The sequence below is a fragment of the Bombus terrestris genome, chromosome 18, assembly GCF_910591885.1.
Source record: "Bombus terrestris chromosome 18, iyBomTerr1.2, whole genome shotgun sequence".
In the NCBI taxonomy this organism is placed as follows: domain Eukaryota; kingdom Metazoa; phylum Arthropoda; class Insecta; order Hymenoptera; family Apidae; genus Bombus; species Bombus terrestris.
In genome coordinates, this window is record NC_063286.1 from 4684560 (window position 1) to 4700383 (window position 15824).

General features: G+C 34.0%; 1 protein-coding gene, 1 long non-coding RNA gene and 1 pseudogene across 2 annotated transcripts in view; 2 read left to right on the plus strand and 1 right to left on the minus strand.

The window, feature by feature from the left end:
- The window catches only part of LOC105666782, a 360020-nt gene that overhangs the window by 16965 nt on the left and 327231 nt on the right, over window positions 1-15824 (plus strand). The window lies entirely within an intron of this gene.
- LOC125386921 lies at window positions 9600-9673 on the minus strand (annotated as a pseudogene).
- LOC110120042 lies at window positions 9674-14248 on the plus strand. The gene is made up of 3 exons (XR_007227425.1): window positions 9674-10715; window positions 10837-10970; window positions 12168-14248. It is a non-coding gene; the product is annotated as an uncharacterized LOC110120042 (long non-coding RNA).

Below are 15824 nucleotides of genomic sequence, written 5' to 3' on the forward strand. Positions count from 1 at the left end.
GCGACCTATCCTGACAGCTAGTCGCATTAACGTGCCACAGTTGTCGCTGCTGGCAATGTCAAGGACGTACGTATGATGTTTATATCTGCAACCTACTATTGCGGTATTAAACGAAGCTTGGAATGTTATGTGACTAAGTGGAGAGAGGCGGATAGCATAATTGGCACGACTGATTCTTAAACGACAACTGACCTCATCTAAATGTAATAATCACATTATTATTAGTTACATTAGTCACTCGCGTTGACTTTATGCAGGGAAAGAGCCATAGATTCACGTGTCAGAAGAATGTTTTCGTTGATTGCTTTGTAAAGTAATTTCATGCATTTGTTTGACATGCTTGAATATTGTTCTGTAATAAGATAATAATAACTTCCTGGAAAAACTTCTGAAATTTCTTAATATCAATCTAAAAATACTTCAAATGTTGCTTCATCTGTTCTTCTTCAGTTAAAAAATGTTAATAATATTTACATCTAGGGAAAGAGTCATGGATTGATGCTAATGTATCAGAGGAAATGTTTCACTTATTTCCTGGTAAAATAGTTTCTTAGGTTTGTTTGAAATAGTTTGAATAGCGGAAGTTAGTTTTTGTAATTTCTGTTTTTGATTTATTTTTCCTTTATTTTTACTAGTAGTAGAAATTATGTTATCAAGTTATTCCATAAAAGATGTAGCCTGTAGTTGTATGAATTTAACACATTAAAGATTAGACATGTGGGATTTATTAATAAATAATATTTGAACAATCTATTATCTATTTTTTTCTAAGATAATAATTGGATGCCATTCTTCCTAGACAGAAAAAGAGAATGTCTATCAAATCGAATTTAACAAGATCACGTTGAGGTGGGATTATGTATTTGACTATTCGTTGTGCTATTTTTAAAGGCTTACAGTAGTATCAGCTAATTGGGAGTTGCATATGTAAGCAATAAGATTAACGAAATAAAGAGAATAAATGTAATGAAAACACTAATAATAAGTGAAAATATTAGTGATGTAGATTAATATTTGTTGTGAAGCCAATTAGACTAATTATCTATATCATGTGAGTAATTTTTAAATTTCATCATCAGTTTATTTTGAATAAGTACAAGTACATTAAAAAATGGAATCATATTTACAGAAGAGATAATAGAGAAGTAGGAAAATTTCATTTTGATGATAAAAATGGAAAACTAACTAAATTATTCCAAAATTCTAAACAAAGCAGTCTTAACATTACATTTTAACATTTTTGTTATTTAATAATGATATATATGTAAAATGGAGAATCAGTGAAATGTTTTAATTATTTAAAAATTCTAGGCAGTTCAATTGGTAATTACTGGGACTAGGCGCGATTTCACCTATTGTTGTCAAGGTCAACATTCTGAAGAACTTTTTCCTTATCTTAAAACATAACCGTCGCATCGCTCGGCTTTCTTTTCCAAAATATTCGTACAAAACGCCAATTAACACTTTGAGTGCTGTGAGCACATATAGGTGTCTAGCGAAAGCTATCGGTGTGGACTCAGTACATATATATGTCTTTTCTGTAAGTGCCCGGCATGGACTAAGGACGCATGTATGGGTTTTTCAATTTTTCCGAACACCTACACAGAAGTAATACTATTAAGTTTGTGTGAAATAAATATAAATGCATTCCTTACGGCAGTAAACAAATGCCAATAGTGCCCCGTTATTGTTGAAGTGGTCGCCACTTGTAAGAAAACTCTACATCTGGTTTTTTTAGTTTTCTCAAGCACTGAATTTTTCACACACAACTAAATAATTAACTTGCGTTATATTTACTAAATTTAGTTTTCTAGTTTATTGTTTTCTAGTTTATTACCCAAATTCTAGTTAACTGTAAATTTCAATGTTTATAATAAATAATTAAAAATAACTAAAAAATAACGTCCTTGAATTATTTAATCTCGTGCAAAAGAATTACTATAACTTATTACGATTTTCGCTTTGAATAGTCAATCAACAGAGTTCCGTCTAACGAAAAAGTATTCCGTCCACAGCGATCGTCAGCGCTAGACGCGCGCCGTCCGTACGGACGACATAGGCCGCGAGTAGTCAGCACTCAAAGGGTTAAATTTAGGTTAGGATTACACTTCGTTCTATCTAAACTTAGATTACGAGAGAGATAATTTCTTAATATTGTCTAAATAGAAAACAAAAATCAATGCTATATATGTAGATTGGCTTAAAATAGTACCCGAACACTATTAGATGGCCGGCAACACTAACAAACAATTTTCAATGAATCGATTGATATATGGAATATTGAACTTTATTCTAATCTTCACTTGGTCAGACATGTAACAAATATACTCCTTGTCATTGAAAAATTGTTTAGAGTATAAAAATTTATAAAATGAATTGTTAAATAATACATATAATATTAAGTATAACTTGCTTTATAACCTGAAAATTAAAGCGGTGATTATATGTACAGGGAAAAATTGTTAAGTATTGGCAACATATTTCAAGGTAATTGAAATTGGTAAGTTTGCCACAATTTTTAGTTCCCTGAATACTTCTGTTGAATTTTATATCAACAAAAGTTAAAATGTTTGTAATATTTTTATTATTAATTATCGGTTCTATATAAAAGAGAATTTTTATTGAATGGATATTTACGGGAAACAGGTCGGATCTTAATTTTTATAAAAGAATGTGCATTAATATTTATAATATATTATGTCGGTGAGTAATAAATATTTAATTAGTTAAAAAATTTCTAAAATGGGAAATATATATATATATATATATATGTATATATCTATGCATAATGTACAATATAAATATTTATAATAAATCACTTTCAACAAATAGAAAATTCTTCTATTTTATATCAGTATTATGATGATTAATGCATCGAAAAATGATTAATTTTTGCACTTGTGATGATATATGTAGGTTTCATTAGAAGTAGATATTGTTGTTTGCTCTATACCCAGCGATTAGAAGAATGTGCAAGTAGTGAAGGAGAACATGTGTCCGTATCAAGATCAGCGGATACATGGTTGATCAGACGTTGTTTTTTCAATGAATTCATGAGCTATGAATACATTTATACATAGTATTCAAACGTCATGTTACGAGAGATCAATGTCGTAGAATATAAAATTTGTAATAGTGAAGATAGTCACTCTTTTTAATTGGTTGTTTAGAGTTGTTTCAAGTATTATAATAGTTGATTAGCAATACAGCTGATATCATAAGTTGAGTTTTATAATTTCTAGAAAAGACTGGTTTAGCAATTGTAACGTTTATGCAAATGCATATTTCAATAGGATATAAGTACGTAAAATTTGTTTTGTCGCTAGACTATTACAAAAATGTATTTTTATGTTGCATATTTTCCATATGTTTAGCGTATTTATCCGTTTGAGTTCTAGGGGTCTTTGAAAAACAAAAGCGCTCGTCATATTTGTTATTTTTATGAAATACATCTATATTATCATATATGCGCACTATTAGTTTATAAATATTTCAAGTTTTGTTCAATAAAGATTATTGAGAAGATAACAATGAAATACAAAATACCGTCAGTCGTCCGTAATGTTCAAATGTACTCGGACTTTTCGACACAAAATCTAAACAATGCAATCGCGCTGCTTGGGACTCAAACGGTTAGTAAATATTGACAAAAGGAGAGCCAGAGCTAATGATCTTGACCTTCATATGTGTTACCTTCAGGAGGGTTTAATCTCAAACTAATAAATACACCTTGGTATGTTACTAACGAAATAAACAATTTATTGTAAAATTCATCCAAATAAAACAAAAAAAAAAAAAAAAAAAAAGAGAGAAATATTCCTCAAATAGTTATTTACAAAAATATGGAGATATGTACCACTAAGTACATTGCAGTCTGCCTATACATAAATTTCTAGCATGTATCTGCAAACACGGACGTAGCCGACGCGATAGTCGCATTTATCTCGCAGTTTTTATTTTAAAGAAACATCGCACGCATTGCCCCATTTGCTTCGCGAGCTCCGTTTGCTCGTAAAAGTCTAGTCCAACCCAATACCAATTCCACATACAAGAGAAGTGGCCCTATTTTCGGTCAAGATACATCTCTCTTAAAAATTCCTCGCTCGTCTGCTTTGCCTATGTGTTAATTTGTTATTGGAATGGGCTAGATTTTTACGAGCGATTGAAGCAAGCGTGTAACACTTGTTGTGTTTCTTTACCATACATATCCGAAGATTATTTAGGGAAATGTGCTTGACAACATATGCCAGGGTTAAGATCATTAGATTTGGGTCCACTTTTCTCAACATTTGCCTCATATTTTATTATAAAACTATATGTAGAAATATATTACATATGTCGTATACATTTATGATAATTTTTTGTTTATGAGAAGTTCATAAAACTGATGCTAACGTCTTTCAATTCACGTATCATCTTTCCAAGTTTTCTAATTAAGTAATAGTATACACAAATGTATGGATTAATAATGACTCATTAAAAGGATAACAACATAAACATATACATACATACATACATACATACATACATACATACATACATACATACATACATACATACATACATACATACATACATACATACATACATACATACATACATACATACATACATACATACATACATACATACATACATACATACATACATACATACATACATACATACATACATACATACATACATACATACATACATACATACATACATACATACATACATACATACATACATACATACATACATACATACATACATACATACATACATACATACATACATACATACATACATACATACATACATACATACATACATACATACATACATACATACATACATACATACATACATACATACATACATACATACATACATACATACATACATACATACATACATACATACATACATACATACATACATACATACATACATACATACATACATACATACATACATACATACATACATGTACTCTCCCTCTCTTTCTGTGTGTGTGCGTGTTATTCTTTTGATGAATCATTACTAATCCATACATTTGTGTATACCATATATATAGTATATTACATAAGTTATAATCAATTTGTAGAAGCTAAATATATCGGATAATCTAAAAGTCAGTGTACCCATGATTTTTTAGACACCGATAGCCGGACAAAAATATGTTTCGAGTAAAAGTTTATCAGCTTTCTGTCTACTAGAAATTATAATATTATCAATTTCAAAAAAGCTTTCCCTTTGATGAAAAATCAAGGTCACCTCTATTATTATTTTTTTTTATTTTTTTTTATTTTTTTTTTTTTAGACGAAACAATTTATACTCCATTCAATGCACTTTTAATTTTCTGTAAAAAGATATTATGGTAGTTGGGTCCGAAAACCATTACTTTAACAAATGTTGTAGCTTTAATGTTATAAAATTTACCTCACGAAAGACAAGGGAAACATAAGAACAGGGAACTTTCACACGATAAATTGCACAACATTGCAGTTAAAATATCTTTTAAACTAACCATTTTTCGACCCAGTAATTTTTTGCAAAGAATTTATAAATTCATCGAATGCCGTATGCAAAATTGTATTAATTCATTTAAAAAAAATGAAGGTAATTTTGATTTTTCATCGAAGTAAAATTTTGTTTAAGTCCTTAACATTGCATTTGTAGTTGATGGGAAGCTATTGAACTATTCCGATTATTAGAAGTGCCTGAAAAATCGCGGGGACTAATTTTTAGACCACTCTGTAAATCAGATATCGCGATGTGCTGTCGTCAGTAACATATAATACCACTGAAATGAAATATATAAATATTCAATAACAGAACAATGTTTCACGAGTTGCGGAAATATTGTTCAGCGTGAAAATATGACAAAATTCGTTGTGAGAAGAAATCGTAGTTGATACAACACTGAAATATGTATTCTCGTGGACGTAGAAGCAAAGTTCAGGCATAATATAACATGGAAGAATTTTCACAATTGGAAGATATTAACGATCGAAAAACAATAGTAAATGTGTAGATCGAACTCAAACTCCCCGATTTTGATGAGTTTTTAATATGTGGTGAGAGGCGTAATTGTAAGCAACGTTTTCCTATACATGTTGGTGACGTTGACCTTAGTTCCGAGATACATCTTCGCAAAAAACTGTTGGTATCAACACAGTGAATTCTGTCCATAGTTGTGCATGTGTGGCAACGTAGCATTAATATTGGTTGCTGGCCGCCGAACGCTTATCTTCTGTTTATAAACGAGGGTCGGACGTGTTTAAGGGACCCATATAGAACATGCGCATACGAGGCTGCAAGAAATGTTTGTTATAACTCACTTAAAAGTGAACATCATCAATGTATCGGTTTTGGCTTAATTTTTTAAAATATGGCCATAGGTTAGGTAACAGACAACAATATAATTTGTTATTATTTTACGGGAAGCGTTGCAGGCCGCTTCAACCGAGTTTGAAAAACCAATTCAAACCCAAATTCAATATATTGATGATATCTACCTTTAACTGAATTGTAAGTTGTAACAGACGTTTCTTACGACCTCGCATATGCTCGTTGTGCACGGAGTTTTTAACGGGCTCGCTTGACCCTCATTTATATAGAGGAGATAAGCGGCCGCCGGCCCGAAACTATTACCGATACATACTCTACCACAGACGCACAACTATAAGCAGAATTCACTATAGCAGCACCGACAGTTTTTTGCAAATATGTATGTCGAAAATTAAGACCGATAGCCAGTAACATGTGTAGGAAACAGTTCAGAATGGTGCCCGTTACCGCGTGTTGGAAATTCACCGAAATTGGAGATCTGTACATTTATGAAAGCAACTTTTATATGAACATGTATAATTATTAATAAATTTTGGTGAAACCCTGATAACGAGATATGAAGAAATTTTTTGGCTAAGTATAACAAACTATTCCAAATGATTCGACGTTACGTAAAAATTACCTTGGTGAGTGTCGTAAATTGGCGATTTACAATATTAGGGAGGATATTGCTGAAAACAATGTGTGGATTTTTCTTGATGAAGCAACAGATAAAATAGATCGAGACAAATTAATGATTGGAAAAATGTCTGAGAATCAAATATCAGTTTCCCATACATCTATACGTCTTGTGATGATGAACGCTCATTCTCAGCTTATAAGTTGATCTTAAGCGATAAACGTTATCAATTAATGTTCCATAATCTTGAAAAAATACTTACTGTAATTTAAATTTTAATTGTTAACTATTACATTTAAATAATAAAATTAATATAGCACATTTTCTGTATATGTTGCATATATTTATATACTCTCGTATATGTTGACATATTATTAACACATATTCAGCATACGTTATTTACACATTTCGACATATTTTATTGACATAAACATTCTCAGTCTGACTGTGAACAGCAAATTCAAATCAAACTGTAGGTTCTTGTAGAAATTGATCAGTTAACTGATGCATTAGAAAATAGCAATGAAGCCATTGTTATTTATGAGGTTATTCTATCCACCTTGTTCTGCTTTGTGCTGTTTAAATTGTTTATACAATCGACAGTATCTTACTGTTTGATTATGAAAAATGAAAAATCAGATAAATATAACAAGTACCAAACTGCTCCTATATATATATATATATAGCCATACGATTTGTACAAAGCGATAAGTATACCCTAAAGTCCTTCCTTTGAATTCCACTTCACAAATATTAATACATAGTGACCTATTAACGAATTTTATTTAACATTTTTATTCCATATGTTGTTGTAAATTACATATATATATATATATATATATATATGTCGGAGATGAAAGGATATCGGGGCCTTTCTTTTGGAACTTTTGGGAAGATCCCCAATATTTTAGTCCAAACTATTTATTATAGCTGTACTTAAATAATAAAACTTAGAGGTAGTTGTTATGATTAAATCCGACTATGTTTACCCGAGGTTTGTGACAGTGGGCTTGGGCTCAAGGTGACACAACTGGTCGCCGAACGTAGCCACGGTCACGAGATAAACGTTTTTACCTAACAGAGAAGTGGCAATATTGTGGGACACACGTTGTATTAACAATCAAACCCCGGGCAGGAGCAGTGTCAGCTGTACGCGGGTCTGCCTAGCAACGGCGACTGGAATTTTGTTGCTATCCCCGGCCAATATGCAACGAACAAACGCGATCGTAAGGAGAGGAAAATTTCCATCAGTCTTTTATTCTTGCGGTCACCTTGGAGAGTTTTCACATCGTCTTTACGTGCAGTATTATACCGAGCGTCACAGCAAACGTTACTTTGTGCTTCAAAATATATTCTACGTTTAACAAAGAGTTACCCCGTTGACCGTGGATTCGTTATTGAACCTAAGAACATTGTCATTAACATCTCGAGTGTCTAATCACCACGGTTATTTGTCAAACTTTGTAAAAATCAATATTTGTACCAGTAGATATAATCTCTGTTGTACAACAAAGATTATATCGGCTAGTCCGAACGAAGTTTCGTTACGCCCCTAGACCTAACGCTAACCCGACATATATATATATATATATATATATAGTTGAATGATGCATCGAGCTATATATATTACATAGTTATTGATATACATGTACAGAAAAGACCGTTAGCGGCAGCGCTATAATCGCTATAATCGTAATTATTATTAGAGTTATCTATATTACTGTATCTAAATATCTAATCTTTCTATTTTCATTTCCTGTTCTTCATCCGCATGTATCAGACGTCGTTAAATACATTTCAGAGTTTATTGTACAAAAACGTACATCTTCCTCCCATCCGCAATTATCATCGCCTTTTTACTGCATCAGGCAATGCATATAATTTTTAACTTTCACAGTGCATTGATTTTAAGTCAAACGCCAACGATCTTTTGTTTGTTGGGCTTGCGAATCATGATTACTTGAGTTAACTTCTAGCTTTCTTTTTCTTTCTTTCTTTAAACGTAGAGAAATCCTTATGGACTTGTCAATGTCAGACTTTACCGACTAGAATCTCACGGTGATCCGCTTGACGCTCAATGGGGATGCCCCGGGACCTCCTTTGAATTACTGTCAGAGCACTCCTGCGTCTTCTCCCGTCTGAGGGAGTCATTCCTAGGTTAATTCGGACATTGGGAAGAACCAACCATCTCAACGCTATCCCCTGGGCCGTCGTGCAAGTCTGAGGAGATCCCAGATCCTCCTCGACCTGTCGGTCCCTATGACGACCTAGGGCGGCGCAGGAACCCTACAAGGGTGGGATGTTCTCACCCTCTCCCTCTCTGTTCGCTTCTTTACGAGCATCACTCCTTCGCAATAGGAGCGAGCTGTGAGAAACTCTTGTTGCCCTCTCAGCATCGTTTTCATAACTGACATGGGGTCCAATCTCTCGCCAATCGCTAGTCGCAGCATACGACGGGGGCCTCCCACGCCGGACAAAACTCCAGCGTATGCTGGGCCGTGTCCTCGCACTCTCCGCAGTAGTGACAGGTGTTCGTCACCTCTCTTCCGATTTTCTGCGGGTATTCCCCGAATACTCCGTGTCCTGCGAGCACCTGCGTCATCCGGAAGGATAACGGAAGCCGCCCTCCGCGGTCCTTCCAAAAAAATCCAATTTATATATGTGTTCCATCCTTGTCTAGGGGAGTGCTAAATGTTTCTCCTTTCATGCTACAAAAAAAAAAATTTTTTTTTTTTTTAACGTGGTAGAAATCTTCATAGACACACTTCCCTTACTCCAGCGGGGCGGCAGAAGGTAGTGAGTGCCGGATTCTTACCGGCTAAAACGTCCACGAGCGGGGAAAACCAATGCACAAGTGCGATTATTGTCGGCCTGCTCGCTGCTTATCAAGCACACCTTTAACCAACACTCCCAGAAAGTGCATCCACAACACGCGCAAGGGGATGATGTGAACGATGAGGTGTATGAGAGGGTGGTGAGATGATAATATGTCGTCCCTCTGCTGATGTTGCTGCTGCAGGAGCTGTTTGCTGCTGCCGCTCTCTTGTCGGTTGTGTATTACTTTTGAGAGGATTTTTGGTCTTTCCATCCCTTGTAAATCTCCAACAGGCCGAGGATTCGAACTCGTGCGCATCGTCTTCAGCGCGGGGCCTTAACGAGCGTCGCTGGCCTCCCCGCCGAGCTTCTAGCTAATTGGAAAGTATTTAACTCTTAATGTGGCATTGTATATCATAGTAAGTATTCTAATTGCTTTAGAAGAAAGTTCCTTAATGATTTTACTGTTTATTTAATTAAAATCGAGAATTTTCTCGCTCAATTTTAATTTTAGCAACAGTAGCTCAAGTAGCTATAAGGACTGTTTGAAGCGATATTTGATTCATTAAATTGAAACATATTATAGAATCATGTTTTTTTTCTAAGAGATTTAATATCTCATAATAAATTAATAAAATAATAATAGTAATATATATACTATATTTAATAATGTAGTATAATATCATATGGCATATAATATATATAACATATATTTAGTTATTGTGTGTAAGATGTCCGTGATAATAGTAGTTGCCGGCTGTAGATGTCGCTGCTGGGCTCTGCTGATTTTCCTCCTAATTTAGTTGCGTAGAAGAAAGATCGGACTCTGGTCGCCATGATTCGAACCCGGGTTCCAAACGTTCGTAACCTAAGACGCTAACAACTGCGCTGCCGTCGTTTTGCTTTTGTGTAACGTTCATCGACCAGTAGATAATATTACATGTGCGTATTTTTCATAATAAACAATGAATTTCGGTTGTGGAGTGGTTCAGGCAAAAGTACCGGTACGCGACGATACGACATAGCCATGCAATATTTTGTGTGTCGGAATTACATTTTTTAGGTTTACAATTTGTAACTTAAATTTAAGTGGCTGTAGAGCGGTGCTTATATACGATATTGTTCTTTTTTCTATCTCCGTCCTGAAAACCTGGTCGCAAAAACAGGACAGTTCTGCGCTGCCGTCGTCCTACACCAGTTAGTGTCGAGTCGTGGTATTTGGCTTGTTGAGTAACATATATATACGTCGTATACGTCACATATATATATATATATGTCGGATTGGTGTTAAGGTTAGAATTAGGGTTAAGGACGTGAAACGAATCCCTATTGACACTAGACGTGATCATTATGCAATAGAGGAGATATTTACTAGTGCAAATATGACTATGATGGAATTGGACAAGTAATCGCGATAATTAGATACTCGAGAAGCTAATGACAATGATCCTAGGCTCAATAACGAATCCACGGTCAACGGGATGACGAACTCTACTATTCTTTAGCGTCTAAGTTGTACTCAATGTTAATGCATGGGGCAATCACTACGTATCTGAGAGTTACTTGTTTCGTCGTCGAGATCGTACAGGAGAGTGACTCTCCGTCTCGACGATGCCGTCGAGGAAAACTATAATGGGTGTGTCTAAGGACATGAGATCCTCGGATTCGTCAAAGAAAGCTTTCGTTCCAAAGGTGAGGGAAATTAGCGCTGTTGCTAATTGGTCGATCTCCATATCGGCGTTTTGAAAGAGATGCTGGCCGCCCTTGAGGGGAGGTTGTTGACGGGGGGCATCGTTCGTGGAAGATAGGTTTCTCCTATCTTCCCGTAGTTGCACAAAGACTGCTTGTCTATATGAAGGACTTTACTTGACTAAATCTTAAGATTTATTGTGGGTCCTCACGTTAGCTAAACATATACTGCGGAGGTATGTTGACATCTAGAGATCATCTTACCTGGAGGATAGAATCTGCGTGTGGCGAGCTACGGGACAAAAACCATTGAAATATTTACTGCCGCGTGTCGCTACGACTATTTCTTTTAAGGAGAGGTATAGAGTTATTCTGTGCCTTTGTTAGATAAAACGTTCATCCCTTTGACCGCGGCTACGTTCGGCGACTGATTGTCGCCTCGAGCCCAAGCTCATGATCATAAATCTCGAACAATCGGGACGACATTTGTTTAATCTAAGTTACAAAGTTACGGTATTCCCGCGAATCCAAGGAGGGGTTCCGGTGTTCTTTCATCTCTGACATATATATATATATATAAGTTAAAAAATACACTAAATTCTTCGAGAAACCATTTTTAGTATTAACGTTATGAAGAATTTGTATAATTTTTAATACGTAGATTAAATTTGTATAATTTTTACACATATTTTGCTTATTTTCTAGTAATTCATTAGAAAGACCTCAGGGCTTCCTATTCGAGGAAACGATCAGTTCATCTCCTAATGGAACGTATCAAATATAGGAGTGCCGCCCAATAGAGGGACAGGACGTGATATTTAATCCATTTGCGCCTATAAACGTAAAGCAGCATTCATCTCTGTAACTATGCTTGTGCACACGTTAAACGTTGCATCCATTTGTTGAGTTGCTGAGAGAGTAACAGATTTAAAAAAGTTTCAATTTTTAGACATTTTTAAAAAGTAACCAAAAATGTCTTCTTTCTTAAGCATCATAGTTATCCAATAAAATTACACTATTTAACAGAAACAAGGTCATAACTTAAGATAGCAAATACTTTGGTTCCATTCTTTAAGCGTTATTTTGAAAACTATGAATTTGCATGACTATCCGCTCTCTGGTTATACATTTCCTAGCAACATTCTTTCAAAAAATCTATGTCGTGTATTTGAAGATGAAAAGATTCTATGAATCAAGGAGAAGCCAAGTTCTTATTTCGTATTTTTATAAATTATTTCTTTAAGGGAAAGAAAGTGAAAAATGTGTTAAAGGATAGAAGGGGAATTTTGAAAGTAGATTTAAAAAGATAAATAGACCAAAGAATATAAAAACTGTCTATATAAAACTGTCTGTGTAGTTTGCTTAGGGATCATTGATGAATATTGGATTCAGTTGTCACAATAGAATTATTGATGATTATATTTATGATCGTTGTAAATTATTTTGAAGCTGCCATTCTATGTTCCTTTAAAATCAATAACCAACGTTTAATGTTAATTTAATCTAAATATTATGACAATTTTATTTATCTTATTTCTTTACTTTGATTTCTACTGTAGTTGACCTGTAATTAATGTAAAATAAACAAAATCAAGACGTTATTTCTTTCGTGTATCTAAGGAAAACCATAAGTGTTCACTAATAGGGAAACTCCCCCTAGACTGATTTCATTGCTGCCAACAGTGTCCAAAAAAAACTATAAAAAGTTGTGAAGTTACTGAAAAAATTATTTTAAAATGGGGTGTGAAAGATAATCACTGAAAGAAGCTTAATTCCATCGCATCAATTTGCTTCGGGAATAAATATGCCACGAAAAAGTACATAAGGTAACAAAACAAGATCATCAATGCACTGGAGCTAAAACAGTACTGCGCTATCCTATTTTTGGACGTTGAAAAGGTATTTGACAAAGTATGATGTGGGGACTTCTTGACAGAATTAAACAAAACTTCCCTATCGAGATGTTTCTGTTTGTTAAATTATACTTTAAAAATAGAAGATTCTTTGCTGAATATCAAACACCCCTTCAGATTTACATACTGTCAGTGCTGGCGATACTCAAGGTTATGTTTTCATAACTACATTGTATACTCTGTATGTAAACAGTCGATATACTGACCAGCTCTAAAAATACTTTATTTTAACGTTCGCTGATAATACTGTAATTCTAGCCACCGTGCTAAGGTTGTATCAACATTATTGCAGCAACACATACGATTGCTGGGACACTGGTTAAATCAGTGGAAAAAGGGTATACTGGCAAATGTAATCACATCGCTTTCACGTTAAGGAAGGGCAGCATATCTCCCACTTACAAAGAATTTTAGGCATGAAAATAACATGATATTCAGCATTTTATAAGAAAATCAAACCCATGCATATACCTAGTGTATTTCTTTATCGTTGTTCGTTACTATTAGGTTGGCAGCTAAGTGATTGCGGATTTTGCCATTAGGTGGCATTAACAAAATCCGCAATCAGTTGCCAACCCAATATATGTTACACTTTACGAAAAGGAATATTCATATTTATAAATCATATATAAATCATATTTATGATTATTGAAATATGTATAATTTTATGTGCCAGACTAGATTGATAGTAGTTATACATGTATGTGAATATGAGTGTGTGGAACTATGTGTGTGCGCGGTGCCTCGAAAACAAAAGAATGTAAACTATTCAATTAAGTCTGGTACTGAAGAAGGTGACACGCGTGCAAGTGTGTATCGATGAATATCTTTGAAATCCTTTATGAAATAAATATATAACTATTCTAATATTAATTCCAAGTGTAAATTTAGTGTTCCTATACCATTATTTTTGCAATTAAGATCCAAAACTCTCAACAATGATTTTTATATTTTATTAATATTTTAATAAGTAACTGTTTCGAAATATTAATTATACATATTATCCTTATGTCAAATTTACTCTGTTTGTAAAAACAGAAGAAGAACAGCAAGATCTACGACAAATGTCGATATGGATCAATGTGAGTTACTCGAAATACAGAAATGGAAAATCGATGTCGAATATGTTTACTCATTTTGCATATGTTTCCTGTGTTGCCAAAGATCGATAAAACCGTGCCGTGTTCGTTCCGTGTTCCGGCTATACTCTGGATTAGGTCCGGCCTCCATAGTTTTAAATCAGAGTTGGGCAAAAAGTAATCTGATTTATTAACGATTATGACTAACGTAAAATCATGTTCATAATTGATGATCACGATTACTAAATAATCTAGCAATCATGATTAATGAATAACTGAAGTAATCAAAGCAAATGTATTCAGTAGGCATGATTAACTCAGAAATTTGAGTTTATTATAGTAGCTTATTATAGAAATTTATTATAGTAGTTATAATGATATTGGACAATTTTTATAAAATCCACATTTGTTGTATAATTCAACGAAAAAATATTTACATAATAAATGAATATAAACTATGATCCTGGTGTGTGAGTGGGAGTACAGTACGCTTTTAATTTGACTTTCATTAAAAATATTTCATCCGAGAGTCCATGCTCCTTCAGTTCCTTTTCCATCGTTGCATAATAAAAGGACAGTCTCCTCACGGTTGCTGACGTTGCTAATGGCGTAAGAAAAAAACGTTTCTTATCGATGGATTCTGGCATGGCAGATATAAACCTTGCTGTTTTTCAGATAACAAATGTATTAGGTTGCCCGACGGGTTTCTTTCGTTTTATGAGGAAATAATAGACGCGCAACATTTTTTGTTTTGTATTATTTTGTCGAATATCGTACGATCCATCTCGTTCTGTTGAGATAAACACCGCGACATTTCACAGACTTAGTTTCACGTTTGTATGAAGCTGCATTGTTGTAAGAAACACGTTTACGAAACAGAGACACATTCCGGATAACCTAAAACTATAGAATTTCCAACTGTGCCCTAGATGCAGGTAAAGTAGTTTTAATGTAATTATTTCCAAAATCGAAGAACTCGTCGCCAAGCGAAGCTTCTTTTTGTCGTTCTGGATATTCAGTTGAGCTGCTTCTTTAAAAGGTTGCATTAATCTTTCGCTTCGTGTAGGTAACAGGCGAAGTGATAACCATCGCTGTTTTAGTCGCCGAGATGAGAAAGCTCGTGTTACACCTCTTTCCAATTTTTCCAGTAGAAAAAGTTTAAAAATTCGTGAAATCTTACTTTTATATTGTTCGAAAGAGTTTCTACGAATAGCTTATAATAAGTCCATTCAAAATCCATTATCGCCTTAAGTTTCGCATATAGAGAAAGAAATGGTATGAAAATTTCACATTGTAATATATTTCAAGCATAGCAAAAGATTTCGTATACTTTAAATGATTCTCTAAGTACTGAAAATCTTGATTGTTTA